At 34.8% G+C, this 15,744-nt stretch overlaps 1 pseudogene across 1 annotated transcript; it reads left to right on the plus strand.

The window, feature by feature from the left end:
* The first annotated feature begins 6,093 nt into the window (after nucleotides 1-6,093).
* Nucleotides 6,094-7,738, plus strand: LOC100584989 (annotated as a pseudogene). Its single transcript, XR_001115478.2, has 2 exons — nucleotides 6,094-6,212; nucleotides 7,285-7,738. The product of XR_001115478.2 is annotated as a 60S ribosomal protein L13 pseudogene (transcript).
* The last annotated feature ends 8,006 nt before the right edge of the window (nucleotides 7,739-15,744 follow it).

Consider the following 15,744-nt stretch of genomic DNA (forward strand, 5'->3'; position numbering starts at 1 on the left):
TGTGTGGTATTATATCTGAGGGCTCTGTTCTGTTCCATTGGTCTATATCTTTGTTTTGGTACCAGTACCATGCTGTTTTGGTTACTGTAGCCTTGTAGTAGAGTTTGAAGTCAAGGAACTATTTTGTTACAACTTATAATTCTGTAACATTCTGCAACCATTCTCTCTCTAAACATCGTGTAATTCTGAATTGTCAGACGCACACCTTATCATGAGCACATCTAGTATGTGAAAAATGTATTTAAAAAAGAATTAGATTAAAGTAGTAATTTTTGTTGTTGTAGTTGTTGTATTGTTTGAGTCAGGGTCTCACTCTGTTACCCAGGCTGCAGTGTAGTGGCACCATCTTGCCTCAGAGCAATATCCACCTCCTGGGCTCAAGCAATCCTCTCACCTCAGCCTCCTGAGTAGCTAGGACCACAAACAGGCACCTCCATGCCTGGCTGTTTTTTTTTTCTTTTGTATTTTTAGAAGAGACGGGGTCTCACCATGTTGCTCAGGCTGGTCTCAAACTCCTGAGTTCAAGCAATCCTCCTGCCTCAGCCCCCTAAGTGCTGGGATTACAGGCTTGAGCCACTGGGCCAAGCTAAGTTGTAATTCTTAAGCTAGAGATGGGTGTCTATATCTGTGTGGATATGTGTGCTTTCATATTATCTTGCTATGAGATACTGCATAAACCAAAGCATATAGAAATAGGCAAAATATGGCAATTATGGCATAGATTATATAGCTTATTTTACAGATTATATGATGACATATTTATAATTCTAAAGATGTGTATGTTATAAATAAGTATTGCAACTAGAATTGTCTTCTTTTTAGCCTCAGTGTCATCCAAACTTGCAAATCCACATTTTAGTCTTCCAATATGCATTTGAATCAATATAAATTTGTTAATTTTAGATCACATGAATAAAAAGCTGCAGGCTCTTTGAATTATTTCCTCAGAGGGTGTGAATTGGTGTTATCAGGTAGGCATAAAGTCAGCCTTGAAGAAAAGCTACCAAATCTATAATCTTCACTCCATGTCTCCATATTAGGCAGCTTCAGGCAACACATTTAACTTCTCCTAGCCTTTATTTCCTCATATTTAGAAGGGGAGAGATGACAATTCAGTTGTAGAATAGTGGCCCTCAGACCTTGGTGGGCAGAAAAAAAAATCCACTAAAAAGTAATGTAATAAAAGGGGAAAAAAGTGTAATTATTCCTGATCTAGCCCTCAGAGATTTTATTTCATTTTTATTTTTTGACTCAGCAGTCCTTGTTGAAACACTTCAGTTGGCTCTGACAGAGATGAAACTTGGGCTTTGAAGAACACTTCATACTCTTGTGAAGAGTTAATGAATAAAATCACTTACTGCATAGTGGATACTTGTAAAGGAATTATGACACCAAGTTTTAGACCGTGTAATTTATGGATATATACTAACATAGCAAATCAAGGGAATCCTAAAGGTATAATCCACAATACTTGCTATGGGGATTCCAAGGAAAAAGACATTTCACCATTTGAAATATAGAGTTACATGGAACAGGCACTAAATAATACATTTTTAAATTAAAAACATCTTAATTTGGAAAGTATTACAGGATTCAAATTAGATCAACATTATTCTAATAATGACAAGTCAGAAGCAACACAACGAGGACAGGAACAAAATTAAGGAATATTAAAAAATAGAGAAATTCAACTAACAACAGGAATATATATATTATATTGTACTTACATTCTGTACTATTAAGATATATTTTATATATATATATGTATATATATATATTTTTTTGAGACAGAGACTCTTTCGCCTAGGCTGGAGTGCAGTGGTGTGATCTCCGCTCACTGCAACCTCCACCCTGCAGGATCAAGTGATTCTTGTGCCTCACCCTCCTCAGTAGCTGGGACTACAGGTGTGCACCACCGCACCCAGCTATTTTTTTTTATTTTTATCTTTGGTAGAGACGGGGTTTCACTATGTTGGCCAGGCTGATCTCAAACTCTTGACATCAAGTGATCCACCTGCCTTGGCCTCACAAAGTGCTTGGATTATTGGCGTGAGCCTCCACATCCAGTCAGAATATATATTTTACATATATAAAACATATGTATATATCTATAAAATTTTGGCTTTATTAAATGTAATCAAACAAATACAGCAAGAGCAATAACGGGAAAACATAGCAAAATTACCCTGCAAATTGGAAAGAATTATATACATATGGCTAAAGAGAAATTATGGAAAAATTATTTCAAGTGACAAAAATAATGTAAATTGTTAAGACAACATATGGAATACTATGCAGCCATAAAAAAGAATGAATTCATGTCCTTGGCAGGGACATGGATGAAGGTGGAAACCATCACTCTCAGCAAACTAATACAAGAACAGAAAACCAAATGCCGCATGTTCTCACTCATAAGTGGGAGTTGAACAATGAGAACACATGGACACAGGGAGGGGACTATGACACACCGGGTCCTGTCAGGGGGTGGGGAGAGATAGCATTAGGAGAAATACCTAATGTAGATGATGGGGTGACACGTGCAGCAAACCACCATGGCATGTGTATACCTATGTAACAAACCTGCACGTTCTGCAAATGTATCCTAGAACTTAAAGTATAAAAAAAGTAAGACAACATAGTTAAAGAACTATTTTGTTAAAGTTATGCATAATAATGCAAGTTGAAACAATTTTAATGACTGACTTTATACCTGCTAATCTAACACAATTCATTAACTCTGTTTTGCCAGACTATGTAGAAGTATGCATATGTTTAGATTTGTTAATGTGTTGTGAGTTTGTTTGGTTATTCTGGAGACTAAACGGACAATATATAATAAAGATTATGAAATACTTTGAAAAAACGGTATAGAAATGCTCTCTGGTCAATTATTTGAAAATATATACCAATAAAACATCCTAAAATATAAAAAGCTGGTCATAGGCATGCATAATATTGAAAAAAGAAACCCTTCTAGAGGCCTTCTGTGTAGTCAACATCATAGTAAAAGAAAAATGAGGCCAGGCACAGTGGCTTATGTCTGTAATCCCAGCACTTTGGGAGGCCGAGGCAGGCGGATCACGAGGTCAGGAGATCGAGACCATCCTGGCTAACACGGTGAAACCCTGTCTGTACTAAAAATACAAAAAATTATCCGGGCATGGTGGGGGGCGCCTGTAGTCCCAGCTACTCAGGAGGCTGAGGCAGGAGAATGGAGTGAATCCGGGAGGTGGGGCCTGCAGTGAGACGAGATCGCACCACTGCACTCCAGCCTGGGTGACAGAGCGAGACTCAATCTCAAAAAAAAATAAAGAAAGAAAGAAAAGAAAGAGAAGAAAGAAAGAAAGAAGAAGAAGAAAGAAAGAAAGAAAGAAAGAAAGAAAGAAAGAAAGAAAGAATAAATTCAATTGGTAGAATGCAATATAGCCATTAAATCAGTTAATATATTTTTAGAATAAAATATTCTCTTGAAGCGGAACTGATCTATTGATGTAACACATCCAAAAATTACAACTACTTAAGATCACTAGTTACACGATTTATCCTTTTTTCACTATTAATATTTAATGTTTGGCAAATAATTTAAAGTACATTGGAATTAAATTGTGTATAATAACATGTAAGGTGTTTTAGAAAAATTAAACTCTATTTATACAACACTGTTTTACAATTCCAACTGAATAATACTGATTAAGACTTAATTGTGTGATACCTGGCTTAGTGTTTTCTTCCTGATATCAGAGCTAGATTTAGGGCTACAGGATTGATTGCTTCAGGTGATTTATTAATTTAGTAAAGCAATTAGCTTGTTGATTGTTTTCACTGGATCAATTAATTGTTGGAAAAATTAACCAAATTCATTTAATTGTTTACTGACATAGCCCTAATCATCTTAACTTTCTCTCTTTGTTTTCCAAGTGAGAAATTGGATCTTAGCCACAGAAATCATGTGAGGATATAGCAACAGGAAAAGGAAAGGTACTTTTAGCTCCGCTGATATTGTCTGTGGTTAGCTCCTGAGCTATAATGAATTAAAAATTAATAAACACTTAACAATGTTCATCACATTTCTGCTATGACAAAAACATGACACTTCATTCTTAGCTAAAAAAGACAGCACAATTTCAGGTATAAGAGTAACCAAATCTCAGAAAGTGTTTCAATTGCTACATATCATGAATACCAGAGTCTCTAATTATTCCATTTGCAATATGTAAAGTTGCTTTGTTCATGATAGCAAATAACAGTTTGGCAAGAACAATCCAGTAATTGGTATCTATGAGTGAAAAATTAGTTTTCTGTACACTTTACAAAAACGTCTGCCTGAATTAAAGAAATATTTCTAGAACCAAATATCCTACAAGGCTATCAACAGATGAAGCTCTCCTGCTATACTTGTAACATTATTGTTCTCAATATTAAAATATATGAGAGAGAAACAGACGTTACCAAAACAACAGAAAACATCTATATCTCTATATTTCTATTTCTCTCTATAAATTCTGTCTTGTAAGGGTGGTGTGATTTTTCAAATGGCATTAATTCTATTAGCATTGGTTGGGTTGTGATGCAAAAATTTGTGAAATATTTATGAGTCCTATAGTGTAGACCCAAAGTTATCAGTGGTGACTAATACATTCAAGAATATCACTGATGCTAAGGTACAAATTGCTCATGTTTTCCTCTTCAGTTCTCAAAAGAGAACATTTTAAACTTCGGAAGCGTGAATGAAGCAGGCATGGGAATTGGAAGTCTTTTGTGTTACTAGTTAACATAACTATTCCTTTGTACAGTGCAGGATTTGGGAAGAAAAACCTTAATAAGAAGTTTTTGTCTAAACCATTGAAACAGTTATCATCAGTTCTCAGTGACAGTTGTTATATTTAAGAATCCAAACAAATAGACAAAATTGGTGTCTGCCTTGTTATCCCAAAAATAATTGAGGTCTTCTCCTGATAGGATACACTTCCTATATCCTCATAAACTTTATGGGTTTTGGGTCAAAGCTGAAATCAGTAATAGGAAACCCATGTAGTTCAACTATTGTTGCTAGAAAAGAGAATATGAAAACAATCTTGACTTGGTTGATAATGTCATAGTGTGTAAAAAGAAAATCATAGGTGAGTGGGTGGGGCAATCACTGAAGTCCTTTCATATTATTCATATTATTGACCTCATGCTTTTTGAAGAAGGGACTGGATCCCAATTTTAATACCAAATGAACTACACTGAGCTGAGATAGGGATGACGGGAGGTAGGCCAATGTTAGCTCCATTTGAAAATGAAGTAAATGTTTGGAATTTCAAATGTGCCGTCTTTAGGTGTTTCTCAAAAATTGTAACTGGAAATTATTGCAGATAATTCCCATGTGATAATTTTGTTATTAGTTCACATAAGTAGACTACAAAAAGCTGTTAATATTGTTTTTAATGGCATGCATTTTATTAACAAACATTTGGAAAACCATTCCACATGCATGGTGCAAATGTTTTGGTATGCATATAGAATTTGAAGCCTCTTACACTAACTCTCGTGTTCACATGTTGAAAATTCCTCCTGCATATCTTTAGTAAGGAAGAATTTTGCAAAATAATGCTAATTTGAAGTGTCCATTCATCACAAGTTTTTCTCCGAAGAGAATTTTAAAGACTGTTTTGTTAAGCACGAATATAACATTCAAATTAAAAGACTTTATTAAATAATGAACAGGCGATGATATTCAAACACGGAGATCATATTGGAGAAGAGTATGGTGCCCTGCATTATGAATAGGTGGGAGAATGGGAGTCCAGCATATAACTAAAAAGTGAGAATGTAAAACTAGGAAGGCTTTAGCCATTATCACAGCATGGGGGCTAGGAAAGCTTATGGTTTTGAAGCACAAAAGTAAAATTTTGGAAGGAAGGCCTAAGGTAAAATTTTTGAAGTGTACCTCTGTACATAATCTTGTAAATTCTCTATTCATGTCCCTCTGAAGTCTTTGGTGTATTGCTTATAGATTCTTTGGGTAGAAGAGAATTCTATCATATAAACGATCCAGTTTGGCAAGAGCAAAAAAAAAAAAAAAAAAAAAAAAAGGCTTTCCCTAGAAACATGTCATCTAGGAATGACACCAGATATGACCGAGTGGAGGCTTTTCATATTCTTCTCTTTTACTGCTTAGTTCTGAGAGTGAATACCATGATTGATATTCATAGAAAGCACTGTACACTGTAATTGATAACCTTCATGAATCTTTTTGCTTTTTGCTCTTTTGGGGATGGGTTAAATGAGAACAAACATTTCAAAGCCTTAAAGATTTCAAATAAAAGTAAAGGACTTTCTTTCTTGAAGCGGGTCCCATGGAAATTCAGTATTTTTAGGCTAGATAGGATAAATAAAATAACAATCTAACATGATCAAGATTTATAAGTTTTAATTTAAGGTAAATGCCTCTGTTGTAATATGTAATAATGCAAGGTAATTATATCTAATATGAATAAAATATACAAGTATATAGACATAAATTATTATTTAAACAAGAGTACCTCATTTTGCAGACATACTTGATCATGGGTGAATATGCAACTTTCCTGTTCTAATCTCATTTTTTAGGAGAAAAATTTGTTATTCACAAAGTTTTTTATTTGGAAAACAGAATGATTTTTGATAGATGTAGTCCTACATTAGATTGTGTTTGTTATGAGATTTATTCAAGAGATGATCTTTTTTAACACATTGTCAAGTAGCACTGTGAAGAGCAAGAAACAGGCTTGTATTTACCAGAAACATTTTGTCTCACCAGAAATGTAGATTGATATTGGAACCAAACAGAAAGAGGATCTTAGAAAGAGAGCCATTGATCAGTATAGCGCTGTGGAAATCGAAAGAGGTCCTAAAGTCTTGTTGAAATAATCCTAATGAATGAAAATCATTTGGGAAAGAGTAAAATGGTGTTCCCTTTCATAAAGCAATATTGCCTCTTGGCCAGTGTTTTGCAAGGAACAGTGTGTATCAGGAATACTTGGGAGAGCTTTAAATGTAGTTGTTCAATTTCTATTCTGGAAAAGCTGATTCAAAAGGTCTAGGGTAAGCAGGCAGGTGGTGGGCAGAATGTATAAGAAGACACTACTAGAGGCTTCTGAGATGATGGCCATGCCATTTCTCCTCCAAATTAGGAGCTTTGATTGCTCTGGGCCTCAATCAGTACTTCTTGGAGAGAATGGGCTAGCTGGCTGATTCATCATTCAAAACTAAAGGTAGCAACAGTTAAAATAAAGTGTCAGAATGTTTTTCGCTTTTAAGAGAAGTATCTACCTGCCTTCATCTCTCTCTGGTTCTGAGGCAAGTGGCCGGCATTCACAAGAAGGTGGCCCGGACCATCTGCATTTCTGTGGATCCGAGGAGGCGGAACAAGTCCACGGAGTCCCTGCAGGCCAACGTGCAGCGGCTGAAGGACTACCGCTCCAAACTCATCCTCTACCCCAGGAAGACCTCGGCCTCCAAGAAGGGAGACAGTTCTCAGGCTGAAGAACTGAAACTGGCCACCCAGCTGACAGGACCAGTCATGCCCATCTGGAATGTCTATAAGAGGGAGAAAGCTCGAATCATCACTGAGGAGGAGAAGAATTTCAAAGCCTTCACTAGTCTCCGCATGGCCCGTGCCAACGCCCGGCTTTTTGGCATACGGGCAAAAAGAGCCAAGGAAGCCACAGAGCAGGATGTTGAAAAGAAAAAATAAAGCCCTTCTGGAGACTTGGATTCAAATAAATAAATAAATAAATAAATAAATAAATAAATAAAGAATCTCAGAGATTATGCTTTGAGGCCTTAAATTATAAGGTGCTTTCTCCAATCCCTACCCTATTTATTTACAAAGTTGGTTGCATTAAATGTCTGACACACTAAAAACTACATGTTTTCCAGAATTTTTGCTTGAATTTCATCCAAGAAATTATAAAGACAGTAAGATAGAGACAACTTGTTTCACCAAAACCAGTTTTTTAAACATATGTTATATTAACATATGTAATAAGTAATTACATAGGTAAAATATATGTTATAACATGTGTAACAAATTTTTACAAATGTTCTATTAACTTTCAGAATGTCTTGCACCCAAAAGCAAAAGAGGTGCCACCTGGTACAAATCACAAGACTTGTAATCCTCAGCCATACTATTATTGGTGCTCCATTGAGTAATCTGATCTCAATATGTAGTAATTACTGTCTTTTCATAGAAGAGGCAATGGGCTGTACAAAAAAGGACATATAACACAGAAACAAAAGGTCAAGATCTTAATCTCATCCATGTGTCTCTTCTTTATGAGTCTCAAAACTGTGTCTCGAAATCTTTCAGCTCTACTTTAGTCATTTATAAAGTGTGTTAAAATATATGCCTCAACTATTGATGAAATTATGTGTTCCAAAAAATAATGGATTTAAGTAGAATACATACAACTTTTATGTTCATGAAAACACTAACACCAATTATGATAAAATAAAAGTATGTGACTTATATTGATTTTAATTTTTTTTAATTTTATTTTAGGTTTGGGGGTATGCATGAAGGTTTGTTACCTGTGTAAGCCCCTCTCCCGCCTACCACCTTCCCTGCTCATGTAGACTCCAGTGCCTGTTGTTTTCTTCTTTTTGTTCATACTTTCTTATCATTTAGATTCCACTTATAAGTGAGAACATGCCGTGTTTGGTTTTCAGTTTCTGCGTTAGTTTGCTAAGGATAATAGCCTCCAGCTCCATCCATGTTCCCACAAAATACATGATCTCATTCTTTTTCTAAGGCTGCATAGTATTCCATGATGTATATGTAGCACGTTTTGTTTATCCAATCTGTCATTGATGGGCATTTAGAGTGATTCCCTAAATTTTAGGGAAAATAAATAATAAAGACACATGCACACATATGTTCGTTTCAGCACTATCCACAATAGCAAATCTTTGACTGACTCTCTGTCAATAGCAAATCTTTGGTTTGCTATTGTGAATAGTGCTTCAATGAACATTGTGTGCATGTGTGTTTATGGTAGAATGATTTATATTCCTTTGGGTATATACCCAGTAATGGGATTACTGGGTCAAACGGTATTTCTGGTTCTAGTTCGTTGAGGAATCGTCACACTCTCTTCCACAATGGCCAAACTAATTTACACTCCCACGAACAGTGTAAAAGTGTTCCTGTCTCTCTGCAGCCTTGCCAGCATCTGTTACTTTTTTGACTTTTTATTAATAGCCATTCTGACTGGCAGGAGATGGTATCTCATTGTGGTTTTGATCTGCATTTCTCTAATGGTCAGTGATACTAAGCTTTCTTCATGTTCTTTTTGGTCACAGGTATATCTTCTTTTGATAAGTGTCTGTTCACGTCCTTTGCTCACTTTTTAATGGGATTATTTTGTAAACTATAAAAATTAAGTTGTTTTTACATTCTTATTCTTTATATTTAAAACATGATTAATATTTCTATAATTCTTTTCCATAAAAAGGAAAACATAAATTCTCACTCTACATAGGTAGTCAAATTCCCATTCCCTGCTTCCATAGCATTTTATCTATCCTAGAGAACCAATCTACAAGCTGTTTCCTCACCCAATAGCACTACTAGGAATTCTTATATTTGTGTATGGCTTCATTCACCAGGCAACAATCATTGTTGCATCGATTTTCTGTTGTAATCTATTAACTGGTTGCAGTCTATGTTTTCAGCTCATTTTGCATAAAAAGAAACTGAGGTTCAGAAAGGTTAGGTGAGCCAATGGCTAGTGAAAAAATGATGTCAGCAGAGGTTTACTGAAGCCTATCAGATGTTTTTTCCCCAAACCTTATTTGAAGCAAATATTTGTTTGTTTGTTTTTTATTGTGGCAATGTGAGTGCCCCCGGATTTACTATTTATCATTTCAGATACCGGATTCACTGAAACTTCTAAAAGTTTAACAATGTTATTAATTATTATAGCATAATATAGTAGAGCATTATGTTCATAAGATTTACAAAGTGTTTTTTTTTTGTTTTCCAAAATGTTTTTATGAGCATATTAGTTTGTCTTCATCATCATGCAAAGTAAGCTCAAATTATACTAATGCCAAATCATTTAAGAAACACTCCTTAATTTACTCTAGGTTTTTGTGTGTCATATATAATTTGCATTTTGAAATATATGACAGAATTTCACTTAGAAAAACATAGTACCTCTGTGTAATATCAAAAGCCTTTTCTAACTAACTCTGTCATAAATAATGACTTTTTTTTAGTGAGCTAACTTGGCCCAACAAACAATGCCCAAATGCCACAGTGGGTTTGGCTTCACTCTGTTGAGCACTCATGCATTAATATATAACATTTTTAGTTCTCCACAATTCATACGTTGAAGTCTTAACTTCCAATGTGACTGTATTTGGAGACAGGGCCTTTAAGAAGGTAATTACAGTTAAATAGGGTCATAAGAGTGGGGCAGTAATCCAATAGTATTGGTGTTCTTATAAAAAGGGGAAGAGATACCAGAGAACTCTCCCTCTCCATGTATATATAGATAAATGGCTGTATGAAGACACAGCAAGAAGGTGGTGGCTGTCTGCAAACCCAGGAAGACAGGCCTCAGGAGAAACTAAACTTGCCAGCACCTTGATCTGGCACTTCCAGTTTCCAGAAATGTCAGAAAATTGATGTCTGTTGTTTAAGCTTCCCAGTATGTGATAGTCTGTGATGACAACCTAACCATGGTAATACAGATTAATGTAATTTTCTTTTTTAGAAAAATCAAGCACTACTAGAAATTGGAGATCAGTTGTTGAACGGGAATTTACAGTTGGCCTGAAATAAAGTAATAGTGTCTAGTTATTACAGTTGATGGGGCTCAATACTTGATGGTAGGATGGTGTAAGGGAGTGGGAGCTGTGCATTTGTCAGAATATGTGTGTATGAGGCAAAGAGAAAAAAAAGAGAATTAATGAGAATGTGTGTGTGGAAGAGACATATGAATTCAAGTTGGAAGATGTATTAGTCTCTTAGGGCTACTATACCCCAAACTGAGCAGCTTAAACAAATGAAATGTATTGTCTCACAGTTATGTTGCTGAAAAGCTTGAGATTCAAGTACCAGGAAGGTGTGCTTCTTCTGAGGGCTATGAGGAAGAACCTGTTCCACAGCTCTCCCTGTGTTTCTAGTGGTTTACTTGCAATCTTTGGCATTCCTTACTATATAGAAGTAATATCCCAATCTTTGCTTTCATTTTTACATAACATTTTCATATTTTCTTCCTGTGTGTCTCTTTATCTATGTCCCCTTTTTATATTGACACTAGTCATAGTGAATTAGAAGCCCACCCTGCTCCAGTAGCCGTCATCTTAAGTGATAATATCTGCAACATCCCTTTTCCCAAATAAGGTCACATTTTGAGGTACTTGGTGTTAGAATCTCAATGTGTGAATTTCGACAGGACACAATTCAAACCTTAACAATAGAACATGAGCATCAGTACCTTCTTTGCTGAAATGTTCTTTCAGTTATCCAGATTTGCACCTCTGCAAACCTTTTGTGTACCTTTGTGATCAACATTCATGCTATAACATTACAGATTTCTCTTCTGTTATAGGCATGTTTTACACTTGGTAGTGTATTTTGCTTTATACACTTCAATTTTCTCTGCAAAAGTGTGCATAACTCTTTAAATTACTCAATCTAATAATTGTTTCCCCTACAAAACTTTAAAATAGATGGTGGTAGCTCTATGTGATGAAAGTATATATTCCCCGCACTGTTCACTCAGTGTTTATAATGACCCTTCGTTCACCTTTTGAACTGCCCTTTTTTATAATCACTGGAGAATAGGTATGTGTTTCATCATCAAGAGAGTTCGGCAAAAAAAAGGAAGCCAGTGGGTGGGACTCTTACAGGATCTGGCTGCTGAAGTACAAACTAATTTCCTTTACTTTTCTGAGCACTGATAATTTTTTATTAACTTTTAGTATAAGTTTATTTTTTACTATAAAGTTATTAAAACTTTACTTCACAGGGAAAATGTAAAATATATAAAACAAATAATTCAGTTACTTATAATCTCTAAGATATACACTAAGATGAACATATTTAATATTTTTATTTCTAGCTTTCTTCCAGTGCTCCTCCTTCTCTTTCTTCTCCTCATTCCCTTTCTCCTTATTATATATTTTCCTCATAACTAGTATCAAACTATTTCTAGCTTTGTTTTCCCATATATTATTCATTGTGAGCATTTCCTGATAGCAAGTTAAATTATTGAAATTTAGGTTTGGCTGAGTGCAGCAATAGCAAAAACAAAAACAAAAGCAAAACAAAATAAAATCTATCAAAATTAAAATGTTTTTCTAAGGAGAAAAAGTTAGTTTACAAGCCACATTGCATGCTTCCTAGTGTCAGGAATCAGGCTCCTTCTATCTTGTTCTTCATAGGAAATTTCCATTGCCAAGATCATGCCATGGTCTTAGATGGCTATTGAATCTCTAACTAACGTATCTAGCTCTAAGTAGTATATGTTAATATAAGAATTGCCCTCTTGGGACTGGTAAAATTTCACTTCCCCACCGCTATTCAGAGGTGAACACCCATGCTCACTTTCCTGTATGCTAACTCTATGTCAAAACTTTAACATTTGTCTTGCAGCACGATACCATCTTAGATTGAAAATCAATAATACAACTGTAGAAAGATTCTTCCATTAGTAAATTTATGCTTCCATTATAAATTTAGCCTATTAACTGTGAAATAAATATTTTTTAAATCCTCTTATACTTAGGATATACACTCTTTAAGTATTAGAATTTGGGCAACATAACCTGCATCCATTTGAAAATTTATTTTTCACTGAAATATGAAGGGCAGTTTTATAAATCACACTTTTTTAAAGGACAAGAGTGAAGTACTTAACTTTATTAAAGCAACGGGCCTTTCAGTTAGTTTGATAAAAAGGCTGTCAAAATTTAACTTTCTCAGTGTGAAAAAATAATATTACTAAGGTAGAGAATGTAGAGATTATTGAAATGACTAAAGCCTCTAGCTACTTTATTTCCTAAGGAAAAAATAGTATCTCAAACTAACCATTTCACTCACTGTAAACAATATGCATCCAGTCACATAATTGGTACCTACAGAGCAATGTGGGAGAATGCATGATGAATTGACATCCAACAAAATGGCTTTAAAAGTGGATATTACGCCTTTAAATATTTTTCTTGCAAGCCCATTTCTAGCACTAATCCATGTGATAAAAAATGAAACACTGAAATAGCACATTACCACTGTTTTTCTGCCTTATTAGACAAGATAAATTGTGTCATCTTCTTTCATAGCACAAAGTGAGGTAGAGAGTGATTTAATTACCTGTGAATCAAAGCAATTTAGGCGACTCTTTCCGATCATTATCACAGAGATTCAAGAAACCAAAATGTTTAATAATCAATAACAATGTCAAACACAAAACAAAGTTAAGACCTTGCAATTTTCATGGCATAGTAGGGTTGATTGGCAAGTAGGATTCCACTGACTGCAGAAGTCCTCTGCAAGACTCTCTCCTCTGACACAGTTCCTTACTCTCTTGGGTAGTGTTTAATCCTATTTCTACTCTTGCACTTATCACAGCTTAGTTTTTTTTTTTCTCTATATGTAGTCCATTTTAGTTGACAAACATTAATAGCACAAGTGTGATTTATTGATACACGCATATTCTTAATATCTAGAAGTATATCTGCTACATTCTGGGCAGCAAAATATATTTATTTGAAAAATAAGTTTCAAAAATATTTACACTTTCCTCTACAAACCTACTTGTAGAGAATGTACTAGTTATGGGGATTTCCTTATGATTGGGATTCTAAGCACAAGCCTATTAACTTCTTTAGATAGTATGTGCATTATGTTGCATGTATTCTATTTGTGATAATTAAATTTGTGATAAGTAAATTTGTGATAAATTTGTGATAAGTAAAACAAATTCTTCTCCCAAAACAACAACAAACACAAAATCCACATGTCAACAATAAAAGTCATGTTGAAAATAGGAATGTTGAGAAAAAGGTTTTTATTGTTTTAACAGTCACAGAACATTTTAACTTACTGAAGCATTCAGTGGTCCTATACTTGAAACATAGTCTTATCATGTTTAATCAATTATTCTTGTTTATAAAAAAATTCATTCAGAGCCACCTTGTGCAAAATATCATTTTGGGAAATGCAACCTTAGTTGTATTCTAACGTGTGTAGCAATTGGCTCTTTTCTGTTTATTCTTCCAAACATTTATCAACAACCAACTCCGTGTTAGGCTATGCAAATAAATAATATCTCTTTACCTTCAGTCATATAACATGATAACACATTTGAAATAAAAATGAGAAAATGAGATAGAGAAATGCATGAGTGCTATATAGGCTTTAGCACACTTGATCATTTGAATATGCACTATCCTTGAAGTGCAGTATCTTATCCTTGTGTGCTGAATTCATATTCTGACTTAAAAATCAATTATTTGTTAAACTATAATTCAGTCATTTTATTAAAGTCTATTTCTTAATTATTTGGAAACACTCTAATTTTGTAATTCTGAAACTCTCAGAGCAGTGGTCCCCAACCTTTTTGGCAACAGGGACCAGTTTTGTGGAAGACAATTTTTCCATGGATCCAGAGTGAGAGGGGATGGTTGTGGGATGATTCAAGTGCATTACATTTATTGCACACTTTATTATTATTATATTATAATATATAATCAAATAATTATACAACTCGCCATAAAATAGAATCAGTGGGAGCCCTGAGCCTGTTTTCCTGCAACTAGATAGTCGCATCTGGGGGTGATGGGAGACAGTAACAGATCATCAGGCATTAGATTCTCATAAAAAATGTAGCAACCTAGATCCCTAGCATGCATAGTTAACAATAGGGTCCATGCTCCTATGAGAATCTAATGGCGCCACTGATCTGACAGAAGGAGGAGCTCAGGAGGTAGTGTGAGTGACTGGGAACAGCTGCAAATACAGATGAAGCTTCACTCCCTGGCCTACTGCTCACCTGCTGTTATGTGGCTCAGTTCCTAATGGACATGTACCTGTCTGGTCTGTGGCTTGGAGGCTGGGACTCCTGTGTTAGAAGATGTGTAGAATTTTAGGGAATATACAACCCTTACAAATCTACTTACACGTATAAATATCCTACTGGGTTGCAAACTGCAGGTTAAAAATTTTTATTTAAGGGATACATTAATATCTCCATTTTTCGTAGAAGAAAATAAAGTTCAGAAAGGCCAAATAATTTTTCCATGGAAATCAGCTAAGTGGAAAGGTAGAATTCAAAGCCAAGTTGGCTGAGCTTTTGTTCAATGTTTATTCCACCAGACCAGTGGTGCCTCTTCCCTAGCATGCTCCTGAGATGGTTTAATTTTTTTGTATTTTTGTTAGAAGACTTTTTCATAGTGCTGTCTTATGTTAATAAGAAATAAATAAGCAACAATTTTAGATTGATTTAATTATTACAATTGTATAGAGGGAGTCTTTTGGTAGAAAAAATGCCCGAGGGATTCAATGCCTTTAGTACTCATTGATTTGGGTTGTGTTTTCATTGATGAGGACATCATTTTGTTTTTCTGGAGTATTTTTTGAATAATAATTTAATCCATACCTTTTGACTCTTAGTTAATGATTTAAATTGAATAGATTCACAGATTATTATCAATATGTTAGCATTGGCTAATAAAATTTTCCAGTTTTGCCACTGCTCTCAACAC

This window comes from Nomascus leucogenys, chromosome 3 (assembly GCF_006542625.1).
Source record: "Nomascus leucogenys isolate Asia chromosome 3, Asia_NLE_v1, whole genome shotgun sequence".
NCBI lineage: Eukaryota > Metazoa > Chordata > Mammalia > Primates > Hylobatidae > Nomascus > Nomascus leucogenys.